We start from the raw sequence: 8,340 nt of genomic DNA, 5'->3' as shown, positions 1-8,340 counted from the left end.
CCTAGAGTCGGCTAGGGAACCACGCCTCCAACTCCCCCTCCCCCGACCCCATCCCCCACCCCGCCCAAACGCCCCCGAGTCCGCACCTCATGATTTGAACCTGCGGAAGGCAGAGGGGCCAGGCAGAGGGGGAGAGGACGGAGACCTCCCGTAGGGGCCATGTCTGGAGCTGCTGCGCGATTGGTGAACCTGGCCTCGGTGCTCCATGTGCTGACAGGTGAGACGGGGCGGGGGTGAGGAGCGAGAGGTGCAAGGGAGGGTCCTCTATGTGCTGACAGGTGACACGGGGGCGAGGAGCGACGAAGGGTCCTCTATGTGCTGAAAGGTGACACAGGGGTGAGAGGCGAGGTGGGAGGGAGGGTCCTCTATGTGCTGACAGGTGACACAGGGGTGAGGGGGGAGAGGGAGGGTCGTCTATGTGCTGACAGGTGACACAGGGGCGAGGGGGGAGAGGGAGGGTCCTCTATGTGCTGACAGGTGACACAGGGGCGAGGGGGGAGAGGGAGGGTCCTCTATGTGCTGACAGGTGACACAGGGGCGATGGAGGAGAGGGAGGGTCCTCTATGTGCTGACAGGTGACACAGGGGCGTGGGGGGAGAGGGAGGGTGCTCTATGTGCTGACAGGTGACACAGGGGTGAGGGGCAAGGGGGGAGAGGGAGGGTGCTCTATGTGCTGACAGGTGACACAGGGGTGAGGGGCAAGAGGTGCGAGGGAGGGTCCTCTATGTGCTGACAGGTGACACGGGGGTGAGGGGCCATGGAGGGTCCTCTATGTGCCGACAGGTGACACAGGGGTGAGGGGGAGAGGGAGGGTCCTCTGTGTGGTGACAGGGGAGTGAGGGGGGTCCTCTATGTGCTGACAGGTGACACAGGGGTGAGGGGCGAGAGGCGAGGGAGGGTCCTCTATGTGCTGACAGGTGACACAGGGGCGAGAGGCGAGGGAGGGTCCTCTGTGTGCTGACCGGTATCACAGGAGTGAGGGGCGAGAGGCGAGGGAGGGTCCTCTGTGTGCTGACAGGTGACACAGGGGTGAGGGGCGAGAGGCGAGGGAGGGTCCTCTATGTGCTGACAGGTGACACGGGGGTGAGGGGCGAGAGGCGAGGGAGGGTCCTCTATGTGCTGACAGGTGACACGGGGGTGAGGGGCGAGAGGCGAGGGAGGGTCCTCTATGTGCTGACAGGTGACACGGGGGTGAGGGGCGAGAGGCGAGGGAGGGTCCTCTATGTGCTGACAGGTGACACGGGGGTGAGGGGCCATGGAGGGTACTCTATGTGCTGACAGGTGACACAGGGGTGAGGGGGAGAGGGAGGGTCCTCTGTGTGCTGACAGGTGACAGGGGAGTGAGGGGGGAGGGGGGTCCTGTATGTGCTGACAGGTGTCACAGGGGTGAGGGGCGAGAGGCGAGGGAGGGTCTCTCTCAGACATCTTCTTCCGCAGCTTTCCCTCACACTACAAACCCGCCCTCAGGTCTCTATTAGATGTGTGATGCAGCCCTTGTTCCCCCAGTAATCTGCATTTCTTCCCCTGGAGATGCGTCCCCTAGAACTGGACCCCACCTACTAGAGGGTGGAGGAATTAACTGCAGAGGGCAGCTGAGAGTAGAGGTTAGTAGAGGGTGAGGGTATTAACAACGAGGGGCAGCAGAGAGTAGAGGGTGAGGGCGTTAACAGCAGAGGGGCAGCAGAGAGTAGAGGCTAGTAGAGTGTGAGGGCATTAACAGCAGAGGGCAGCAGAGAGTAGAGGGTGGGGGTATTAACAGCAGAGGGTAGCAGAGTAGAGGGTGAGGGCATTAAAATCAGAGGGGCAGCAGAGAGCAGAAGGAGGGGGCGTTAACAGTAGAGGGCAGTAGAGAGTAAAGAGTGAGGGTATTAACAACGAGGGGCAGCAGAGGGTAGAGGCTAGTAAAGGGTGAGGGCATTAACAGCAGAGGGCAGCAGAGAGTAGAGGGTGGGGTATTAAAAGCGAGGGGAAGCAGAGAGTAGAGGGTGGGGGCGTTAACAGCGAGGGGCAGCAGAGAATAGAGGGTGGGGGCGTTAAGGGTGGGGGCAGCTTTAGACACTCCACCTGGTCTGTAACTGCATGCTCTCTTACCGCTCCCTCGCTTATTTTAATGTTTTTTAAATTGTGCTTTGGATTGTAGGGACATTGTACTGTGTAGAACACTGCTTAATTGCGTTTTAGACATTTTTTATTAACATTTTATATATCTGCTGCTCTGCCTCTATTTTTCTGCACTTTAACTCCTACCTTCTGTGGCTGGTCCCCGTTCCGCCACGGCTTGTGCCGGTTGATGTGGAGGGACGTCAGGCCATTCCCGCTGCGCTCTGTGCCGAAGAGTGACTTCCGGTTTTCACAACAGGTCAGCGCTCCAGCTCGCTCTCCACGCCCACTCCGCCTACATAACGCGGATCGGGGCGCGGGTGCGCCGGCGGCGCGCCAAAGGTAAGCCCGTCTGCGCCCGTCCGCGCCAGACCACTGCCAGACGCCCAGACTCCCGGTAGAAAGTCTTTAGACATCTGCGCGACACTATGTTGCGCTACTCTAGCAGGGAGCTCCATCTTTTAAATCCTTGTAAAACTCTCTCTTTTAGCACGCATTCTCATCCATCTGTGTGCCACAAGAAACCTGATCCCGTAATCACTAGTCGAGAGGACACGAGTACCCGCCGTCAGAAAGTAGGTAAGCTCTGTCCCAATGACATCAAAACTTCCTTAACCCCTTCGCTGCTAGGCCTTTTCCCCTCCTGTGCTAAGCCTTTTTTGGGCTATTTGGGGTAGTGCGCGCTTAGGCCCCTGTAACTTTTTGACCACATTAGGTATCCATGCCAAATTTGCGTCCTTTTCTTCCAACATCTTGGGGATTCTAAAGGTACCCAGGGTTTGTGGATTCTCCTACAGGGTTCCCAGAAATTAGTCAAAATACAGCAAAATTTTGTTTTTTTTGTGAAACATTGGAAAAACGGACTGCAAATGAAAGCTTCTGGGTTTTTCTCTGCAAATGGTATCAAAAAAGGGTTTGTGGGGCTGAAATCACCATTTCTCCAGCTTTTAGGGAATGACAGAATTTTGTTAGAAAACCAACATTTTGTACACAGTTTTGGCATTTTTCTGGGACATACCCTATTTTTGCTATTTTTTGTGCTTTCAACCTCCTTCCAGTTAACGGTAGAAATGGGTACAAAAACAATAATGGATCCTGGAAAGCTATACATTTTTGAAAAGTAGATACAATTCTGAATTCAGCAAGGGGTCATTTGTGTAGATCCATCAAGGTTTCTTTATAGAAACTTACAGGTAAATATAGGAAAAATTAAACATTTGTTGAAAAAAGCAGCATTTTGAGTCAACGTTTTCACCTGTAACTTCTTCGAATTATGACATCTCTTTGAAAGCAATGTACCGTTACATCCGGTGGACCTTCCTGGTTGTGGGGACATATAGGACTTGTAGGTTCACCAAGAGCCCAACGAACCCAGAGTAGAAAACTGCGCAGCATTTTGTAATGTTTTTTTTTTCGTTCCGGGTATATAGCAATTATTGTGGGAAAATGTATACATGGAAAAATCGGTATGAAAGACACCTATGTATTTCTGAAATGGGAACAAATTACAGAGTTTAGAAACAGTGCATATTTGTACATTTTCGAAATTGGGAATACTCATATTTGCATGACAATTATTGGTCATTTTTCAAAATGATTTTTTTTTTACACAATGTCTTTCATTTGGAAGGGAGAAATGCATCAAAAATCAATAGGTAATAACAGTTGCTTTACAAATCTGAACTACCCTAAGTCTCCCGATAAAAATGGTACCTCACTTGTGTGGGTAGGCATAGTGCCCACGACAGGAAGTGGCTCAAAACCTAGGGTGAACGCACCACATTTTCACACTGAAAATTTACGCTTTATTTGCGAAGAGTCTAGCTGTAGTTTTTGAACCCTAGCCCTGCCGGCACCTAGGGAAACCTAGCAAACCTATACATTTTTGAAAACTAGACACCCAGGGGAATCCAGGATGGGGTGACTTGACTGCCTCCCAATATGGTCTGTTACCCAGAATCCCTTGCAAACGTAAAAAATTGACAAAAAAAACACATTTTCCCCACATTTCTGTGATGGAAAGTTCTGGAATCTGCGTGGATCCACAAATTTCCACCCACCCCGCGTTCCCCAAAGTCCTACGAGAAAAATGGTACCTCACTTGTGCGGGTCGGCCTAGTGCCCGCGACATGAAACGGTGCAAAACGCAACGTGGTTTTGTAGTGAAAAATGACCCTTTTTTTGGCAAAGTGACTAGCTGTAGATTTTGAACCCTAGCCCTGCCGGCACCTAGGGAAACCTAGCAAACCTATACATTTTTGAAAACTAGACACACAGGGGAATCCAGGATGGGGTGACTTGACTGCCTCCCACCATGGTCTGTTACCCAGAATCCCTTGCAAATGGAAAAAATTGACAAAAAACACATTTTCCCCACATTTCTGTGATGGAAAGTTCTGGAATCTGCGTGGATCCACAAATTTCCACCCACCCCGCGTTCCCCAAAGTCCTACGAGAAAAATGGTACCTCACTTGTGCGGGTCGGCCTAGTGCCCGCGACATGAAACGGTGCAAAACGCAACGTGGTTTTGCAGTGAAAAATGACCCTTTTTTTGGCAAAGTGACTAGCTGTAGATTTTGAACCCTAGCCCTGCCGGCACCTAGGGAAACCTAGCAAACCTATACATTTTTGAAAACTAGACACCCAGGGGAATCCAGGATGGGGTGACTTGACTGCCTCCCAACATGGTCTGTTACCCAGAATCCCTTGCAAATGTAAAAAAATGACAAAAAAAACACATTTTCCCCACATTTCTGTGATGGAAAGTTCTGGAATCTGCGTGGATCCACAAATTTCCACCCACCCCGCGTTCCCCAAAGTCCTACAAGAAAAATGGTACCTCACTTGTGCGGGTCGGCCTAGTGCCCGCGACAGGAATCGGCGCAAAACGCAACGTGGTTTTGCAGTGAAAAATGACCCTTTTTTTGGCAAAGTGACTAGCTGTAGATTTTGAACCCTAGCCCTGCCGGCACCTAGGGAAACCTAGAAAACCTATACATTTTTGAAAACTAGACACCCAGGGGAATCCAGGATGGGGTGACCTGACTGCCTCCCACCATGGTCTGTTACCCAGAATCCCTTGCAAACGTAAAAAATTGACAAAAAAAACACATTTTCCCCACATTTCTGTGATGGAAAGTTCTGGAATCTGCGTGGATCCACAAATTTCCACTCACCCCGCGTTCCCTAAAGTCCTACGAGAAAAATGGTACCTCACTTGTGCGGGTCGGCCTAGTGCCCGCGACAGGAATCGGCGCAAAACGCAACGTGGTTTTGCAGTGAAAAATGACCCTTTTTTTGGCAAAGTGACTAGCTGTAGATTTTGAACCCTAGCCCTGCCGGCACCTAGGGAAACCTAGCAAACCTATACATTTTTGAAAACTAGACACCCAGGGGAATCCAGGATCGGGTGACTTGACTGCCTCCCACCATGGTCTGTTACCCAGAATCCCTTGCAAATGTAAAAAATTGACAAAAAAAACACATTTTCCCCACATTTCTGTGATGGAAAGTTCTGGAATCCGCGTGGATCCACAAATTTCCACCCACCCCGCGTTCCCCAAAGTCCTACGAGAAAAATGGTACCTCACTTGTGCGGGTCGGCCTAGTGCCCGCGACAGGAATCGGCGCAAAACGCAACGTGGTTTTGCAGTGAAAAATGACCCTTTTTTTGGCAAAGTGACTAGCTGTAGATTTTGAACCCTAGCCCTGCCGGCACCTAGGGAAATCTAGCAAACCTATACATTTTTGAAAACTAGACACCCAGGGGAATCCAGGGTGGGGTGACATAACTGCCTCCCACCATGGTCTGTTACCCAGAATCCCTTGCAAACGGAAAAAATTGACAAAAAAAACACATTTTGCCCACATTTCTGTGATGGAAAGTTCTGGAATTTGCGTGGATCCACAAATTTCCACCCACCCCGCATTCCCCAAAGTCCTACGAGAAAAATGGTACCTCACTTGTTCGGGTCGGCCTATTGCCCGCGACAGGAAACGGCGCAAAACGCAACGTGGTTTTGCAGTGAAAAATGACCCTTTGTTTGGCAAAGTGACTAGCTGTAGATTTTGAACCCTAGCCCTGCCGGCACCTAGGGAAACCTAGCAAACCTATACATTTTTGAAAACTAGACACCCAGGGGAATCCAGGATGGGGTGACTTGACTGCCTTCCTCTATGGTCTGTTACCCAGAATCCCTTGCAAATGTAAAAAATTGACAAAAAAAAACACATTTTCCCCACATTTCTGTGATGGAAAGTTCTGGAATCTGCGTGGATCCACAAATTTCCACCCACCCCGCGTTCCCCAAAGTCCTACGAGAAAAATGGTACCTCACTTGTGTGGGTCGGCCTAGTGCCCGCGACAGGAATCGGCGCTAAACGCAACGTGATTTTGCAGTGAAAAACGACCCTTTTTTTGGCAAAGTGACTAGCTGTAGATTTTGATCCCTAGCCCTGCCGGCACCTAGGGAAACATAGCAAACCTATACATTTTTGAAAACTAGACACCCAGGGGAATCCAGGATGGGGTGACTTGACTGCCTTCCACCATGGTCTGTTACCCAGAATCCCTTGCAAACGGGAAAAATTGACAAAAAAAACACATTTTCCCCACATTTTTGTGATGGAAAGTTCTGGAATCTGCGTGGATCCACAAATTTCCACCAACCCCGCGTTCCCCAAAGTCCTACGAGAAAAATGGTACCTCACTTGTGCGGGTCGGCCTAGTGCCCGCGACAGGAATCGGCGCTAAACGCAACGTGGTTTTGCAGTGAAAAATGACCCTTTTTTGGGCAAAGTGAGCAGCTGTAGATTTTGATCCCTAGCCCTGCCGGCACCTAGGGAAACCTAGCAAACCTATACATTTTTGAAAACTAGACACCCAGGGGAATCCAGGATGGGGTGACTTGACTGCCTCCCAGCATGGTCTGTTACCCAGAATCCCTTGCAAACGGAAACAATTGACAGAAAAAACACATTTTCCGAACATTCCTGTGATGGAAAGTTCTGGAATCTGCGTGGATCCACAAATTTCCACCCACCCCGCATTCCCCAAAGTCCTACGAGAAAAATGGTACCTCACTTGTGCGGGTCGGCCTAGTGCCCGCGACAGGAAACGGCGCAAAACGCAACGTGGTTTTGCAGTGAAAAATGACCCTTTTTTTGGCAAAGTGACTAGCTGTAGATTTTGAACCCTAGCCCTGCCGGCACCTAGGGAAACCTAGCAAACCTATACATTTTTGAAAACTAGACACCCAGGGGAATCCAGGATGGGGTGACTTGACTGCCTCCCAACATGGTCTGTTACCCAGAATCCCTTGCAAACGTAAAAAATTGACAAAAAAAACACATTTTCCCCACATTTCTGTGATGGAAAGTTCTGGAATCTGCGTGGATCCACAAATTTCCACTCAGCCCGCGTTCCCCAAAGGCCTACGAGAAAATTGGTACCTCACTTGTGCGGGTCGGCCTAGTGCCCGCGACATGAAACGGTGCAAAACGCAACGTGGTTTTGCAGTGAAAAATGACCCTTTTTTTGGCAAAGTGACTAGCTGTAGATTTTGAACCCTAGCCCTGCCGGCACCTAGGGAAACCTAGCAAACCTATACATTTTTGAAAACTAGACACCCGGCGGCTTCCAGGGAGGTATGGCTTGCGTGGATCCCCCAACGTTTCCTTACCCAGAATCCCCTGCAAACCTCAATTTTTGCTCAAAAAATCACTTTTTTCACACATTTTGGGGTGGGAAAGTAGTGGCATCACCGGGCTCACACAAATTTACCACCACCCAGCGTTCCCCCAGGTCTCCCGGTAAAAATGGTGCCTCACTTGTGTGGGAGGCCCAAGTACCCGCGGCAGGCAAGGGCCCAAAACGTAGTGAGGCGACATCAAAATGGCCTATCGCCAAACCACCTGGTTTTGCAAGGGGGGTCACTTTGGTTTTTGGCCCGGTGCGCAGCAGCCATCTAGGGAAACCTACCAAACCCACGCATTTCTGAAAACTAGACACCCGGCGGCTTCCAGGGAGGTATGGCTTGCGTGGATCCCCCAACGTTTCCTTACCCAGAATCCCCTGCAAACCTCAATTTTTGCTCAAAAAATCACTTTTTTCACACATTTTGGGGTGGGAAAGTAGTGGCATCACCGGGCTCACACAAATTTACCACCACCCAGCGTTCCCCCAGGTCTCCCGGTAAAAATGGTGCCTCACTTGTGTGAGAGGCCCAAGTACCCGCTGC

At 50.5% G+C, this 8,340-nt stretch overlaps 1 protein-coding gene across 1 annotated transcript in view; it reads left to right on the top strand.

The window, feature by feature from the left end:
- The first annotated feature begins 2,409 nt into the window (after positions 1–2,409).
- The window catches only part of LOC146808747 (cell adhesion molecule CEACAM6-like), a 261,452-nt gene continuing 255,521 nt past the window's right edge, over positions 2,410–8,340 (top strand). Inside the window, exons 1-2 of the mRNA XM_085614229.1 lie at positions 2,410–2,442; positions 2,591–2,679. The gene's annotated coding sequence lies outside the window, so the exon portion shown is untranslated. The remainder of the gene's footprint in view (positions 2,443–2,590; positions 2,680–8,340) is intronic.

The sequence above is a fragment of the Triturus cristatus genome, chromosome 7 (assembly GCF_964204655.1).
Source record: "Triturus cristatus chromosome 7, aTriCri1.1, whole genome shotgun sequence".
NCBI classification, from domain to species: Eukaryota; Metazoa; Chordata; class Amphibia; order Caudata; family Salamandridae; genus Triturus; species Triturus cristatus.
This window is presented reverse-complemented; position numbering and strand designations above follow the sequence as displayed.